We start from the raw sequence: 16,679 nt of genomic DNA, 5'->3' as shown, positions 1-16,679 counted from the left end.
GCTTATGCAGTTCTCCGGCTGTGACGAAGAGTCTAGGATCATCGTAGGTACGCTCCTCAGCTGCTGCTAGTTGTGTGGTTAGGATCAGGGATCTGCAATCTGCATAGTTACCAACCTCTCTGGTTTTCTGTGACAGCTTGTTTTGCTTTTTTCTCCTCAGTGACCCATTCATAACAGGTAGGCGTAGGGTCAGTAGACGTGGTGCTCAGGGATCAGATGGTGATGGGGTTACATGACAGAATGATTAAGCAGGCTATGCGAGAGCGCCTGCGGGTGAAGACCGACATGACCTTCTCTGAAGTAGGTAGTGAGGCGCGCACGCACGAGCAAAAACAGGATGTGACAGATTCAGTGGGAAAGATGCAGAGCAAGGAGGCAACCACCACTGAAGACAAAGTCCCCCAATGGGTAGAAGACCTGAGTATGGAGATCAGTCAGTTCCGCGAAGAAATGGCGACTTCCAGGAGAACCCAGGCAGAGAGGCCTGGTCTACTGATATGAGGAAAAGGAGCTGTTCCCAAAGAGAAGATGCAGCTACCCCAAGAAGACATCCCCTCACATGCTATACTTGCAGAGAGTCCGGTCTTATCACCCGGTATTGTCCCCAGTGGAGCCGACCATCCCCGCGGCTCCCGTTAAACTAGGTGGCTCCGAGCACGAGGGACACTGCCCGGAGTGTGAAGAGCAGAGGAGGAGTGAAAATAGTCCCACCAGCCTTGTTTCCATGTGCCCCCTGGTCTGAGCTGAAATCAACGGGAGAGCTGTGCGATGCCTGGTAGACACCGATTTGCAAGTGACCTCCATGCCCAAAAAATTTTTCGTAGACACTTCACAGAGGCGCTGCGGCCTGAATGGGGCCCAGTCATTAAACTTATGGCAGCCAATCTCCTACCCATCCTGGTCGCAGGGGTGGTGTGGCTGAACATAGAAGTCTGTGGAAAAGATGTGGGGAGAAAAGGAGTAGTGTTGGTAGGTGGAGAAGCCGCTCGGGATCATACCATAACCCTGGGCATGAACGTGCTTAATGACCTTGGAAACAGACTGCTCAACGAGATCCCAGATCAATTCTTGCAACAGTGGAGTGACCAGACTCCGCAGAAGAGGGTCTTTCAACAACTGATTCAGGCAGCACGGGTCCGGGAAATATGCAGCAGCGGAAGAGAACTAGGCAAAATCATCCTCCCTGCTTCTGTGAATCGAGTATTACCCCCTGGACAGACCGTGCTTCCCCTGCCTGTGCGAGCAGAAGTCTCACTAGAAGGAGCGGAGGTACAGGTGGAGCCTAGCCCCGCTGATCAATTGCCATAAGGAATACTGGTCGCACTGACCTTGGCCACTGTGCGTAATGGCACCGTCCTCGTGCGCTGAGTGAGAGACTGACGTGATACTGGCTCCCAGAGCAGAATTTGCCCACATCCTAGGTGTACCAGACGAGCTGGTGCCCTCCGAAACAGTGCAGCTGACTGCCAAGGCAGAAGAACCATGGTTGGTGACCGTAAAGGCAGAGGTCACCCCAGATCCCAGGTACTACAAGAAGGCCGACAGATTGTAGAGCAAATGAGATTCAAATCCACTATAATGGATAGAGGAGTCCCTGTGGGCATTGGGAAATGCCCGGTATTTTTCCACACTGGACCTGGCCAGCGGGTGCCGGCAAGTACCCATGTCCGAACAAGACCGAGCCAGGACAGCCTTCTTTCTTCCAATGGGACTATTTGAGTTCGACCGCATGCCCTTTGGGTGAGCCAATGCCCCGGGAGCATTTCAGTGACTCATGGAGCGGTGTCTAGGAGACTTTAACTTCGAAGCCACCCTGATTTACCTAGACAATTTAATCATCTTTAATCATTTTTACAGGATTAAAATGATGAAATGGTAAGACAGGATGTTGAGAAGGCTGAACTTTTAAATTCCTATTTTGCATCTGTTTTCTCTCAGAAAGGAAATGTAACACCAACTGTTCTTCACTGTCCTATTAAGGGAACAGAACAATCCAGGATATCTATAAACAGAAAGATAGTGAGGAAACACTTAGCTAACCTAAATTAATTCAAGTCTCCAGGTCCAGATGAATTACACCCCAGAGTACTGAAGGAGCTAGCAGAAGAAATTTTTGAACCCCTCTCCATAACCTTTGAAAATTCTTGGAGAACAGGAGAAGTCCCAGAAGACTGGAGAAGAGCAAATGTTGTTCCTATCTTCAAAAAGGGGAAGAAGGTGGACCCAGGCAACTATAGGCCGGTGAGTCTGACTTCTATACCAGGAAAGATCTTTGAACAAATAATTAAACAACATGTATGTCAGTACCTGGATAAGAATGAAGTGATTAAACAGAGTCAGCATGGGTTTGTAACTAATAAGTCATGTCAGACTAACTTAATTTCCTTCTATGACGGAATCACTGATTGGGTGGATCAAGGAAATGCTGTAGATATAGTATATCTTGACTTCAGCAAAGCATTTGACAAAGTATCTCATACAATCCTTATTGAAAAAATGACTAAGTATGGAATGGACAAGGCAATTGTTAGGTGGATTCATAACTGGCTTAGTGATCGGACCCAGAGAGTGGTCGTAAATGGCTGCACATCCAGTTGGAAGAATGTCTCAAGTGGGGTACCACAGGGCTCTGTCCTGGGCCCTGTATTGTTCAACATCTTTATCAACGATTTAGATGAAGGAATTGAGGGTAAACTGATTAAATTTGCTGATAACACAAAGCTAGGAGGGATAGCTAATACTAGAGCAGAGAGAGAGAGGATTCAAAAAGATATAAATAAACTGGAGAAGTGGGCAACAACTAACAGAATGGTTTTTAACAGGGAGAAATGCAAAGTACTACATCTGGGCAATAAAAATTAAAAAAGCATATACAGAATGGGAGGAATAGGGGTAAGTGACAGCACATGTGAAAAAGACTTGGGTATACTAATAGATCACAGACTGAATATGAGTCAACAGTGTGATGCAGCAGCAAAAAAGGCAAATGCAATTCTAGGATGTATTAACAGAAGCATACAGTCTAGATCACGTGAAGTCATTATTTCCCTCTACTCCTCTTTGGTCAGACCTCATCTGGAATATTGTGTCCAGTTTTGGGCACCACATTTTAAAAAAGACATCAACAAACTGGAGCAAGTTCAGAAAAGAGCAACCAGAATGGTGACCGGTCTGCAAACCCTGTCTTATGAGGAAAGGTTGCAGGATTTGGGATTGTTTAGTTTGCAAAAGAGAAGACTGAGAGGAGACTTAATAGCTGTCTACAAATATCTAAAGGGCTGTCACAATGTAGAAGGATCAACTTTATTCTCATTTGCACAAGGAAAGACTAGAAGCAATGGGATGAAACTGAATGGGAGGAGACACAGATTAGATATTAGAAAAAACTTTTTGACAGTTAGAGTGATCAATGAGTGGAACAAGCTGCCACGAGAAGTGGTGAGTTCTCCTTCAATGGAAGTCTTCAAACAGAGGCTGGACAGACATCTATGATCTTTGCTCCCACCGTGGAAGAACATCTCCAGAGACTGGAACAAGTTCTAAGTCGGCTACAGAAATACGGGTTGAAGGTGAAACCCTAGAAGTGCCACCTCTTCCAAACACAAATCGATTATCTGGTGTCATGATCCCAGTGCAGGTTTTGACCTGCACATCAGGGGTTAATGTCTTGAGACCAGTGCAGGCTTTGACCTGCATGCCTGGGGTTAATTATTGTGGCCTCTCTTTGGTTCAAAGAGAGCTTCTTATAGCCCTGGGAAACTCAAATCCCTGTCAGTTAAACTTTTGCCTTTGGCCGAGTGTGGTGACTCCTGTGTGCTTGTGCTTTCTGATTGTCTTCTAGCTGGCTTATATGATTCTGGCCTGGTTCTGTCCCCTGTTGTGAGTTTGTCTTTTGATTCTGTACTGTGTATCTGCTTCTCTGGTTTCTGACTCATTGCCTATGTCCTGACTATTCTCTGATTGCCCCTCTTGTACTGTGCTGCTATCTCCGTGTATGACTCATTGCTTACGTTCTGTCTACTCTCTGCTTGTCCCTCTGGTACCGTGCCGCCCTCTCCGTGTATGACCCCCTTTTGTCTCACCTGAGGATCCCTGTAGTGAAATCCTGCATTCATATCCAGCAGGACGCTAAGCCCCGCCCCCTGTGGTCACATGATCGTAGGTCCTTCACTGCTTGCCACTTTCAGTGTCCCATACTTTCAGAGAGAGTATGTCAGCAGTGCCGGAATTGTGAACTGGTCAAGCTGACGGAACAGCGAGCCCACACAGAAACAGTGAGGTCCTCTGCCCCCATAGAGTTACTGGCCATAGACTACTTGACGATTGGCCCAGCACATCAAGGCTAGGTGCAATGCCTGGTGATGATTGACCACTATTCCAAATTTGCTGTGGCTCATGCTATCTGTAAACATTTCATTCAAGTATACGGGTGTCCCAAGTGTGTTCCATTCTGATCAAGGAGCCTGCTTCCTTGGGAAGGTGATGGAAGAGTTGCATCAGTTGTACAAAATCGATAAGTCTCGGACCACCCCTTATCATCCACAGGGGAACGGAGCTTGTGACAGATTCAACTGCACAGTGATCCAGATGCTGAGGACGCTTGAAGAAGATCAGAAGGCACGCTGGACTGAGTCTGTATCCGAATTAGTGTGGGCATACAATAACTGTAAACACAGTACCACAGGATTCACACCCTATTCACTGTTCTTCTGCAGACCCAGGAAGGGACTGACTGAATTGGCGTTAGAGCCCGAGGAGGACTACCCGTGGAAGGTGGTGTACTCCTGGGTTCGCGAACATCGTTGCCGGTTACAAACCATTCAACGGCTTGTGCAGAACCGACTCCGCGGATTGGAACACCCTCAAGTCACTCCCCAGAAGGGGACAGCCCTACGACCAGAGAACCGAGTCTTAATAAGGGAGAAGCACCCTAACAGCATATTGGAGTGGGAGAAGAGCCCATATAGGGTGAAGCAACAGCTCGGTGGACGGGGACCCATCTATGAAGTTCAACCTGAAACGGGTGAAGAACTCCCCACTCGTACACTACATCAGAATATGCTGCATCCCTGTTTGTCTCGAGACCCTCCAGTGGTGCCATCTGCACCGTCGCCCCCAGTGGCTGAACCAATGGTCGTTGCTGAAGACGAAGAGGAGGGAGACTCTCTACCCCTTCAAGGAAACACGGAAACATGGCTGGTGCCCGAGGAAACTCCAACTTCTGCTTTTCCAGTGGCTGATTCCACAACCTCCACTGATCTGAGATGTTCTGAACGATCAACAGCAGGTGTGCCCTCCAGACGCTACAACCAGGATGAATTCATCTGGCAGCAAATTGTACGAGGTCTTGACGATTGTTGGCAAGAACTCCAGAAACTCTCGCCCGTGGAATGTCGAGCTCACAGAGAGGGGAAATGTAAGGGGGTGAAGCACCGAAGGAGCCGAGGGGGAGTTGCCTTCCCAGCTCCGTGCCCGGAACCATTGAGCAGGGCGTTAGGTTCACTGGGGGACGCTTTAGGGCGACCGGACTGAAGCCAGGTACAGGAAGTGGGCAGGACTGTGAGCGGGAAAACTGCGCGCGCTTTCTGCAGAGCAGCACAGAGACCAGAGGAGAGTGGACGCTGATGCAGGAGGAGAGAGGAAATGGTTACAGCCGCAGCAGTCAGAGAGACCGTGGACACAGGCAGTGGTCAGTGAGTACGAGAAGCCTGTCACTGCACTGCCAGGAAGCCTGCTGACTCCCCTCCTTGATGAGACTTTGCCCCACAGAGAGACTGCATACCTTGACCCGACGTTACCCTGCAGAGAGACCGGGTTGTTGTGAGTTCATTTTCCCCTTCACTACTGAGGCCCGAGGAACTCCCTCTTCTGGTGAAGAAAGGTAGTGAGCCTGATTGTCAAACACCTGGGGCTGATTATGATGACTGGCTATAAGGCTGCCGATGCCCTTCTGGCCTGCGGGTGATTTCTCTGTGGACTTCTAGGAAACCTGTCTGATTCCTGCTCATCTAAAGCTAAGATTTCTGCTTTGTTTTTTTGCATTAGTGTTTTGTTTTCCTTGCTTTTCTGGATTCTGCCATTCCCTGCTGGGGTGAGCTGAATCTCCTTTTGCCTGTTGCTCTGTCTTCAGAATATTTCTGAGTACTGACATAGCTTTTTTGAAGCCTAGCGTCTTCAGGGCCTTTTTTACTGTCAGTTGGTTGGCTCTTATTTTCATAGGGTTTTTCACGGATTGCAGACAGCAGCCTTCCTGTCCTTTCCTATCTAAGCTAGCGTGGGCCCCATCTTTGCTCAGTCTATCTTTCTGTCTGTGTTTTGTTCTTTCTTCTTGCTTCACCGTCATTATATGTGGGGGGCTGCCTTTTGCTTTGGGGTCTGCTCTGGGGCAGTTTAGATTTCCCTTTCTGTCTTTAGGCTATGTAGTCCTCCGGCTGTGATCGAGGGGCCTAGGGCATCGTAGGAGCCCCCCACGGCTACTGCTAGTTGTGTTGATAGGTTCAGGGGTCTGCAATCTGATAGCTGCCAACTTCTCTGGTTTTCTGGACTTAGCTAGCATTTCTATTTTTGCCTCCTACGGTGACTCAATCATAACACGTGTGTGTATGTGGTATGCGGAGCTGTGTGTGTACGGAGTGGAACCATATGTATACTGGATGTACAGAGCGGAGCCAAGTGTGTACGAGGCATACAAAGTGGGCTTTTCCCACGTACACAGATGTATACAGTGGAGCCCAGAGGAGCACTTTAAAACTCCCACATGACGCTCCACTGGAAGTGATGTGCTGAAAGCTGACCGTAAATTATGGAATTTCATGAGGAGATTGTGACGGAACCAGGAATGCTTCAGATCCATCACCATGTCCTCCTCCGACAACGCGAACAGCAGGATCGCCTTGGAATCAGGGATGCCAGCCATGTGAGCGGATCATGATATTTCCTGCATCGGGAGGCTCAGGTGGGCATTACAATGGGAGCCGGGCTGCTATAGTATCTTTATAGAATATTTCTTTCTTTCTCTCTCTCTGTTTCTTTCTTTCTCTGTTCTTTCTTTCGCTCTGTTTCTTTATCATTCTCTGTTCTGTCTTTCCCTCTCTTTTTCTTTCTCTCTCTGTTCTTTCTTTCTCTTTCTGTTCTTCCTTTCCCCTTTCTTTCTTTCCGCTCTTTCTTTCTCTCTGTTCTCTTTCTTTACTTCTTTCTTTCTCTCTCTCTGTTCTTTCTTTCCCCTCTTTCTTTCTTTTTTTCTTTACTCTCTTTCTTTCTCTCTGTTCTTTATTTCCCCTCTTTTTTTCTCTCTGTTCTTTCTTTCATTTTTTTCTCTTTCCCTCTCTCTGTTCTTTCTTCCCCTCTTTCTTTCTATCTATCGCTCTGTTTTCTTTCCCCTCTTTCTTTCTTTTTCTCTGTCCTTTCTTTCCCCTCTTCTTTCTTTCGCTCTCCCTCTGTTCTTTTTTCTGTCCCCTCTTTCTTTCGCTCTCTGTTCTTTCTTTCTCCTCTTTCTTTCTCTCTCGGTTCTTTCTTTCTCTCTCTCTTCTTTCTTTTTTCTTTTCCCTCTTTCTTTCTTTCTTTCTTTCCCCTTTTTTCTCTCTCTTTCTGTTCTTTCTTTCTATCTGTTTTCGCTCTGTTCTTTCTTTCCCCTCTTTCTTTCTCTCTATGTTCTTTCTTTCACAGAGCAAAAAGGAATTCAGCTCACCCCAGCAGGGAATGGCAGAAATCCAGAAAAACAAGGCAAAACAAAACCGAAACACAAATGCAAAAAGCAGAGCAGAAAACTTAGCTTTTGAGGAGCAGGAATCAGACTGGTCTCCTAGAATCCCTGAGAAACACCAGCAAGGCAGAAGGGCGTCGGCTGCCTTATATTCAGTCAGCAATTCCCGTCACCCAGTCATCATCATCCTGCCCAGGTGCTTGGTAATCAGCCTCACTACCTTCCTTCACCAGAAGAGGGAGTTCATCAGACCTCAATGGTGAAGGGGAAAATGAACTCACAACACTAGACTATTAAATGGTTAAAAAACACACACAGACATTAATTAAAAATTATTTTAATGAAATAAAGACACATTCGAACTGTAACAAAAATAAAACAAAAAAGCAACCATATCCTTACCTCTCCGCTGCTCAGTCAGGTCCCCCACTGCAATCCATCAGAAAGGGTTAAATGGTTTGCACAGGGACCGGTGCTAATGCGACCAGCCCCAAGTAAACCAATGCCAGAATGATTTATTTCATCTCTGCGCAGCCTCCCTGGCTGCCCTGAGAGGAACTAATTACTGTGGGAAAGTTTCTGCATTTTTTCCCACGCTCATTAGTTCACATCAGGTCAGGCAGTGATGTCAGTGAGGCTGCGCGGAGTCCCCGGCTGACTTGAGGTGAACTGATGAGCGTGGGAAAAAATGCAGAAACTTTCCCATGGTAATTAGTTCATCTCAGGGCAGCCAGGGAGGCTGCGCTGAGATGAAATAATTCATTATGGCAGTGGTTTACATGGTAAGGATATGGTTGCTTTTTTGTTTTATTTTTGTTACAGGTCAATGGTTCATTTTTCTATTACCAGAGCAATAAATCTTGTCAAAATCTAGGTGTCTTTGTTTCACTAAAATAATTTTTAATTAATGTCTGTGTGTGTTTTTTAACCGTTTAATAGTCTAGGGGTCTAGGGTTAATAATGGATAAGTGTCTAATTGACACCTCTCCATTTTTAATTGGCTGAATGTTACCTTCCAATTGCAAGATGACATTAAGGGTACTGTTACACTTAGCGATACACCAGTGATCCCGACAACGATATGGATCGCTTTTGCGTCGCTAAGTGGTTGATAGTGAGCTGCCACACAGGCAGATCTCACCAGCGACATCGCAGGGGTCGGGGGTCGCTACTTACCTGTCAGACGCGGCGATCCAGACGTCCTCCGCCCGCCTCCACGTGTCGCTCGTCGGCGCCACAGGAAGCCCAGCAGGAAGCACCCAACGAGAAATGATCCAGGACCTTCTCGCGCGATCAGCGATGAGCAGCGGGGAAGCCGGTCGGAGGTAAGCATCAGACATAGCGATATCGCTAGCAATATCGCTATAACGTCACAAAATCGGTGATGTTACAGCGATATTGCTAGCGATATCGCTATGTGTAACGGGGGCTTAAGCCATTAATATTAACCCATTAGCCACTGCTACAGGGCATTGGGAATAGAGAGGATAAGTGCCAGAAAAGACGCATCTTATAGATGTGCCTTTTCTGGGGTGTCTGGGGGCAGATTTTTGTAGCCGGGGGAAAAAACAATGGTCTCTCTCAAGGCTATTAAAATCTGCCCTCACTTACCTGCTTTCCCTCTCTGTTTGCGGGAGCCCACGCATTGTTTTCCAAAGAATTAACCCCTTAATTTAACACCTAGACATCCCAAATTTTACACACAAACCCTAATTTAATTATTAGTCAGGGACATATAAAAAAAATACATGAAATTAAATAGTTTACTGTATGTAAACCATGTTTCATTTCATGTCGGGTTGGGGAATGATTTTACATAAGCCGGCAATTGACTTTCCGGCTATTCTGCTATGTAGGACTCTATTAAATATAAATATATATATATATATGTGTGTGTGTCTCAATGACATGTGTATATGTATATATATATATATATATATATATATATATACACTCACTGGCCACTTTATTAGGTACACCTGTCCAACTGTGTGTTAAGACTTAATTTCTAATCAGCCAATCACATGGCGGCAACTCAGTGCATTTAGGCATGTAGACATGGTCAAGACAATCTCCTGCAGTTCAAACCGAGCATCAGTATGGGGAAGAAAGGTGATTTGAGTGCCTTTGAACGTGGCATGATTGTTGGTGCCAGAAGGGCTGGTCTGAGTATTTCAGAAACTGCTGATCTACTGGGATTTTCACGCACAACCATCTCTAGGGTTTACAGAGAATGGTCCGAAAAAGAAAAAAAATCCAGTGAGCGGCAGTTCTGTGGCCGGAAATGCCTTGTTGATGCCAGAGGTCAGAGGAGAATGGGCAGACTGGTTCGAGCTGATAGAAAGGCAACAGTGACTCAAATTGCCACCCGTTACAACCAAGGTAGGCAGAAGAGCATCTCTGAACGCACAGTGCGTCGAACTTTGAGGCAGATGGGCTACAGCAGCAGAAGACCACACTGGGTACCACTCCTCTCAGCTAAGAACAGGAAACGGAGGCTACAATTTGCACAAGCTCATCGAAATTGGACAGTAGAAGATTGGAAAAACGTTGCCTGGTCTGATGAGTCTCGATTTCTGCTGCGACATTCGGATGGTAGGGTCAGAATTTGGCGTAAACAACATGAAAGCATGGATCCATCCTGCCTTGTATCAACGGTTCAGGCTGGTGGTGGTGGTGTCATGGTGTGGGGAATTTTTTCTTTGGCACTCTTTGGGCCCCTTGGTACCAATTGAGCATCGTTGCAACGCCACAGCCTACCTGAGTATTGTTGCTGACCATGTCCATCCCTTTATGACCACAATGTACCCAACATCTGATGGCTACTTTCAGCAGGATAATGCGCCATGTCATAAAGCTCGAATCATCTCAGATTGGTTTCTTGAACATGACAATGAGTTCACTGTACTCAAATGGCCTCCTCAGTCACCAGATCTCAATCCAATAGAGCATCTTTGGGATGTGGTGGAACGGGAGATTCGCATCAGGGATGTGCAGCCAACAAATCTGCGCCAACTGTGTGATGCCATCATGTCAATATGGTCCAAAATCTCTGAGGAATGCTTCCAGCACCTTGTTGAATCTCTGCCACGAAGAATTGAGGCAGTTCTGAAGGCAAAAGGGGGTCCAAACCGTTACTAGCATGGTGTACCTAATAAAGTGGCCAGTGAGTGTATATACATATATATATGTATTCTATGTGTATATATCTATTCTTTCGTTTCTTTATTAAACCTGTCAGTGTGATTTTACTGTAGCATGCACTGAATTGTCGGCTTTTCTAAAGGACACCGGGTGCGAATTTCTCGAAAGTCACTCATGTGGTCCGTGTGTAATGCGTTGTTTTTGTGCACCCATAGACTTGCATTGGCGTATTGCAGCCGGAATACGCTGACAAACGCAGCATGCTGCAATTGGCACGAGAAATATACGGCTGATGGGAGCTGCCCCATAGAGAATCATTGGTCTGTGTGCAATGCGTGGTTTTTCCGCCTCTCACTCATCTGTATTTCTCTCTAGTGTGACCCCGGCCTTAATGTGTGATTGGTGAGGACGTGGTGTAGATGAGGAGTTTTTTGCAATTTTAAAACTTTAAATTTTTATGCCCTTAAATCAGAGAGATGTGTCATAAAAATTTCTTAATAAATAACATTTCCCACATGTCTACTTTACATCACCACAAGTTTGGAAGCAAAATTTTTTTTGTTAGGAAGTTATAAGGGTTAAAAGTTGACCAGCGATTTCTCATTTTTACTACAAAATCATTTTTTTTAGGGACCACATCATATTTAAAGTCATTTTGAGGGGTGTAAATGACAGAAAATACCAAAAAGTGGCACCATTCTAAAAGCTAGACCCCTCAAGGTGCTCAAAACCACATTCAAGAAGTTTATTAACCCTTTAAGTGCTTCACAGGAACTAAAGCAATGTGGAAGGAAAAAATTAAAAATTTAACTTTTTTTTGCAAAAAATTTACTTCAGAACCAATTTTTTCTATTTTCACAAGTGTTAAAAGAGAAAATCAACTACAAAATTTATTGTACAATTTCTCCTGAATACGCCGATACCCCATATGTGGGGGTAAACCACTTTTTCTGCACACGGCAGAGCTCGCAAGGGATGGAGCGCCGTTTGACTTTTTCAATGCAGAATTGGCTGAAATTGAGATCGGATGCCATGTTGCGTTCGGAGAGCCTTTAATGTGTGTAAACAGTGGAAACCTCCAACAAGTGACCCCATTTTGGAAACAAGACCCATTAAGGAACTTATCTAGATGTGTGGTGAGCACTTTGAACCTTCAAGTGCTTCACAGAAGTTTATAACGTAGAGCCGTAAAAATAAGAAATCCATTTTTTTCCACAAAAATGATATTTTCACCCCCAAATTTTTATTTTTACAAGGGTAACAGGAGAAATCATACCCCCACAGTTATTGTGCGATTTGTCCTGAGTACGTTGATACCCCTTATGTGGGGGGGAACCACTGTTTGGGCGCATGGGAGAGCTTGGAAGGGAAGGAGTGCCATTTTGGAATGCAGACTTTGATGGAATGGTCTGCGGGCATCATGTTGCGTTTGCAGAGCCCCTGATGGGCCTAAACAGTGGAAACCTCCAACAAGTGACCCCATTTTGGAAACTAGACCCATTAAGGAACTTATCTAGATGTGTGGTGAGCACTTTGAACCTTCAAGTGCTTCACAGAAGTTTATAACGTAGAGCTGTGAAAATAAAAAATCCATTTTTTTCCACAAAAATTATCTTTTCGCCCCTAAATTTTTATTTTTACAAGGGTAACAGGAGAAATCATACCCCTACAGTTGTTGTGCGATTTGTCCTGAGTACGCCGATACCCCATATGTGGGGGGAACCACTGTTTGGGTGCATGGAAGAGCTCGGAAGGGAAGAAGTGCCATTTTGGAATGCAGACTTTGATGGAATGGTCTGCGGGTTTCATGTTGCCTTTGCAGAGCCCCTGATGGGCCTAAACAGTGGAAACCCCCCACAAGTGACCCCATTTTGGAAATTAGACCCCCTAAGGAACTTATCTAGATGTGTGGTGAGCACTTTGAACCCCCAAGCGCTTCACAGACGTTTATAAATGCACAGCCGTGAAAATAATGTCTTTTTTATTTCCACAAAAGTGATTTTTTAGACCCAATTTTTAGACCCCCAAAGTTGGTAAATAGTGGAAACCCCTCAATTCTTGCTCCAACCCTAACCCTAACACACCCCTAACCTTAATCCCAACCCTAATCCCTAATCCTAATTCTAACCTAGTTCGCCCTAACCCTAATTCTAAGCCTAGCCCTAACCCGAGCCCTAAACCTAGCACTAGCCCTAGCCCTAACCCCTTTCCAAACCTAACCCTAACCCTAGCCCTAACCCTAGACCAACCCTAACCCTAGCCCAACCCTAACCATAGCCCTAGCCCTAGCCCTAACCCTAACCCTCATAGAAAACTGAAAAAAAAATATTTTCTTTATTTCGTTATGTTGGCCTAACTAAGGGGGTGATAAACGGGGGGGATTATGTACTATTTTGTTTATTTTGATCACGATAGTTTATCATCGTAATCAAAATGAATGAATGGAATCTGCCAGCCGGAGCCGGCAGATTCCCGGCGGGCGCACTGCGCATGCGCCCGCCATTTTCCCCGGATCCAAGATGGTGGCGCCCACCAGAGGACGTCGGCGGGTCGCAGGACCACCGGGAGGGGACAGAGGACCACGGAGAGGTACCGGGGGGATCGGGGACCCTCTTTCTCTCTCCTCTGATGTGCAATCACATCAGAGGAAAGAGAAATTAAATGTAAAATCTCGGGGTTTTTTTTTTTTGCGATCGCCGTTATAGGGTTAATAACGGCGATCGCAAAAGCGGGGTCGGTAAAAACCGACCGATTCATGTTCTCTGGGGTCTCGGCTACCCCCGGCAGCCGAGACCCCAGAGAAAATCCGACACTGGGGGGCGCTATTCACTTTCTCCACAGCGCCGTGAATTAGCGGCGCTGTGGTTTTAGTACCCTTAATTTCTGCCGTTAAAAGGCGTATCGGCAGTCGCTAAGGGGTTAAAGGAACAGAACTCCCACAGGTAGGGAAGTGCAGAGTACACACAGAGGCTTAAGGGAACAGTGCTCCCACAGGCAGGGAAGTGCAGAGTACACACAGCGGCTTAAAGGAACAGTACTTTCACAGGTGGGGGGTGCAGAGTACACACAGCGGCTTAAAGCAACAGTACTCCTTACAGGTGAGGGGTGCAGAGTGCACACAGTTGCTTAATGGAACAGTATTTCCGCAAGTCAGGGGTGCAGAGTACACATAGCAGTTTGAAGGCACATTACTCACAGAGGCGGGGAGTGCAGAATACACACAGTCGCTTAAGGCACAGTAGTCCAACAGGCGAGGTTGCAGAGTACACACAACAGGGCACAGTACTCCGACAGATATGGGTTGCATAGTACTCAGAGCAGCTTTTAGAACAGTACTCTCACAGATATGGGTTGCAAAGTACATTGGCCTTTGATACACTACTCCCACAGATATAGGTTGCAGAATCTGTCCCTCACTCCATCTTGTGTGCTATCCTTACAGTAATAAGAGCAGAATGGTGGCTGCACTCCTGATCCGGGCTTTATACAGGCCTGGTCATATGGTGCTGCTGCCCGATCACAGTCATGCCAATGACTCCGTAAGTGCCCACAGTCTAAAAGCTTGTTGATTGGCTGTGCTGCAGCCTTTCAATAAGCTTTATTAGATTGGTGAACCCAAACAGGAAACCGGATATACAGTAGTAAAAACTTTACCGTTCAGGTTTTCTCATCCCTATTAATAAAGCATCAGGCACAATACAGGAAATCATGGTACACGGTTGCCACACGTATGACACAAGTATTACACGCATGAACACACGGACACATATATCTCCAGTACTGTTTTTTCCGGTATTGGAAATATCAGGATGTGTGAAACCAGCTTAAGATATCCTCTATCATGAACTGTGGTGGGACCTTGAAGTCTGGAGTTGAAAAATGCTGATTTAGAGGGTTGAAAAGCCAGTATTAATGCTGTTATTGACCCTGGCTGTTTCCAAATAGGATGTGCCAGTATGTTCAATATCAGAAAAGGGTAAAAGTGAAATATTAGGGAAAAACTTATATTTCTTCCTGTAGTATCCAACCATATCATTTGTAAAGAAAAAAAAAAATGAAACTAAAACTGCATGTATATATAAAAAAAGAACTCTATGGGGGAACCCTGCAACTGCTGCTAGAACTTACAATTTTACCCCCTTATTTTTGATACATATAAATGAGTCACAAAACGTAAGTGGTCCTTTAAAATGATCCTAAGAAAAATTAATTATTTATACTTTCAAATACATTTAAAGTTCTCTGACATCTCTGATCTGTCATTGCTTTTAGGCAGTAATAAGTATATATACAAAATGTATATATACTTAACAGAATACTGTACTATGCCTAGCTTACCAATGTTACAGATTAACCTCACATGTTCCAGATCTGTTGCAGAAGATTGTTTCATACATATGAGTAAGGCTTGTAACAATCCAGATACAATCATATTCAGTTCTATGGAAAAGATTTTAATTTGTAGAAATTACTGCCACAAATCTGCCAGATATAAAGGTATTCTTAAAGTTGTCTGCCCCGAAGTACGCTTCCGAGTGTTGCAGCTGAAACCCAATAATAATGTACCACTGAATTTCCCCCCTAGAAAAGTACCTGATAGAAGGATGGGTATGGCTGAGCGTCCTGACACCTTCTCTGTCAGACTTCTTTGCACTCTTTGGCTTCTTTGCTGTTTCTGTTACATGGTTGCTATAAACATTGTTGTTAAGTGGCGGCTGCAATAAAGGAAACACACACAGTGTGACTAACTGCAGGGGCCTGAAATCCCCAGTGTGACTGCTGTGATCTGATCATTTCTTCCTGTTATATAAAGTACAGGCTTAATATTATGTTAATTATTGGTAGAAATGGACATCTGAGTCATCTCTAAACATCTACCAGATAAGAAGTCTCGAGCAAGAATATCTCTGTAAAGCCCCCGTCACATATAGCGATTTCGCTAGCGAGATCGCCGCTGAGTCACAAGTTTTGTGACTCAACAGCGATCTTACCAGCGAGATCCCTGTGTGTGACACTTACCAGCGACCGGCCCCCCTGCCGGGTATCGCTGATCGTCCTGGAATGGCCAGGACATTGTTTTGATCGCTGGTCTCCCGCTGGCCAGCACGCATCGCTGTGTGTGGCAGGTGGGAGACCAGCGATCAGCGAGCTGGAGCTGGTAACTAAGGTAAGGATTGGGTTTCTAAGTGGCGCGCAGCGCTTAGAAACCCGATGTGTACCTTAGTTACCAGTGCGCTGGTGCAGGGAGCTGGCATCCAAGGTAAACATCGTGTTTCTAAGTGCCGCGCGCCGCTTAGAAACCCGATGTGTACCTTGGTTACCAACTCCCTGCACCAGCACGCTGGTAACTAAGGAACACAGTGGATAACTAAGTGACATGCGTCGCGTGTCGCTGGTGCTGATCACTGATGAAGCTGCCTGTTTGGCAGCTCACCAGCGATCATGTAGCGACACACCAGCGATCCTGACAAGGTCATATTGTTGTCGGGATCACTGGTGCGTCGCCATGTGTGACGGGGCCCATAGGCCGGACTCACACTAGCGTTGAATACATACGAGTGCTATGCGAGAAAACATCGCATAGCATACGGACCACTGTTAATCTATGGGGCAGCTCCCTTCACTATTTATTTTCTCGGGCGTGTTCAGCATGCAAGTGAAAACGTAGCATGCTGCGACTCTATGCCTATATCGGCTGAGAATAGCCAATGCAAGTCTATGGGTGCGAGAAAAACTCGAACGCCACACAGACCATCAGTGCAACTTGCGAGAAATGCGCACACATTTTCCTCAGTTCAGCCCTTTGAGTCATTAAATTCAATGGGGGAAATCA

General features: G+C 45.8%; 1 protein-coding gene across 3 annotated transcripts in view; it reads right to left on the bottom strand.

The window, feature by feature from the left end:
• The window catches only part of LRRC18 (leucine rich repeat containing 18), a 96,946-nt gene extending 81,396 nt beyond the window's left edge, over positions 1-15,550 (bottom strand). For 2 of the 3 annotated variants that reach the window (XM_073552067.1, XM_073552068.1), the window contains exon 1: positions 15,440-15,550. The gene's annotated coding sequence lies outside the window, so the exon portion shown is untranslated. The remainder of the gene's footprint in view (positions 1-15,439) is intronic. The other variant, XM_073552069.1, reaches the window with a different exon arrangement.
• Positions 15,551-16,679: the final 1,129 nt, after the last annotated feature.

Source organism: Dendrobates tinctorius, unplaced genomic scaffold (assembly GCF_039654945.1).
Source record: "Dendrobates tinctorius isolate UK_male_01 unplaced genomic scaffold, ASM3965494v1 ptg000184l, whole genome shotgun sequence".
Lineage (NCBI taxonomy): Eukaryota > Metazoa > Chordata > Amphibia > Anura > Dendrobatidae > Dendrobates > Dendrobates tinctorius.
The sequence above is the reverse complement of the archived record's forward strand: the minus strand, read 5'-3'. Positions and strand labels throughout refer to the sequence as shown.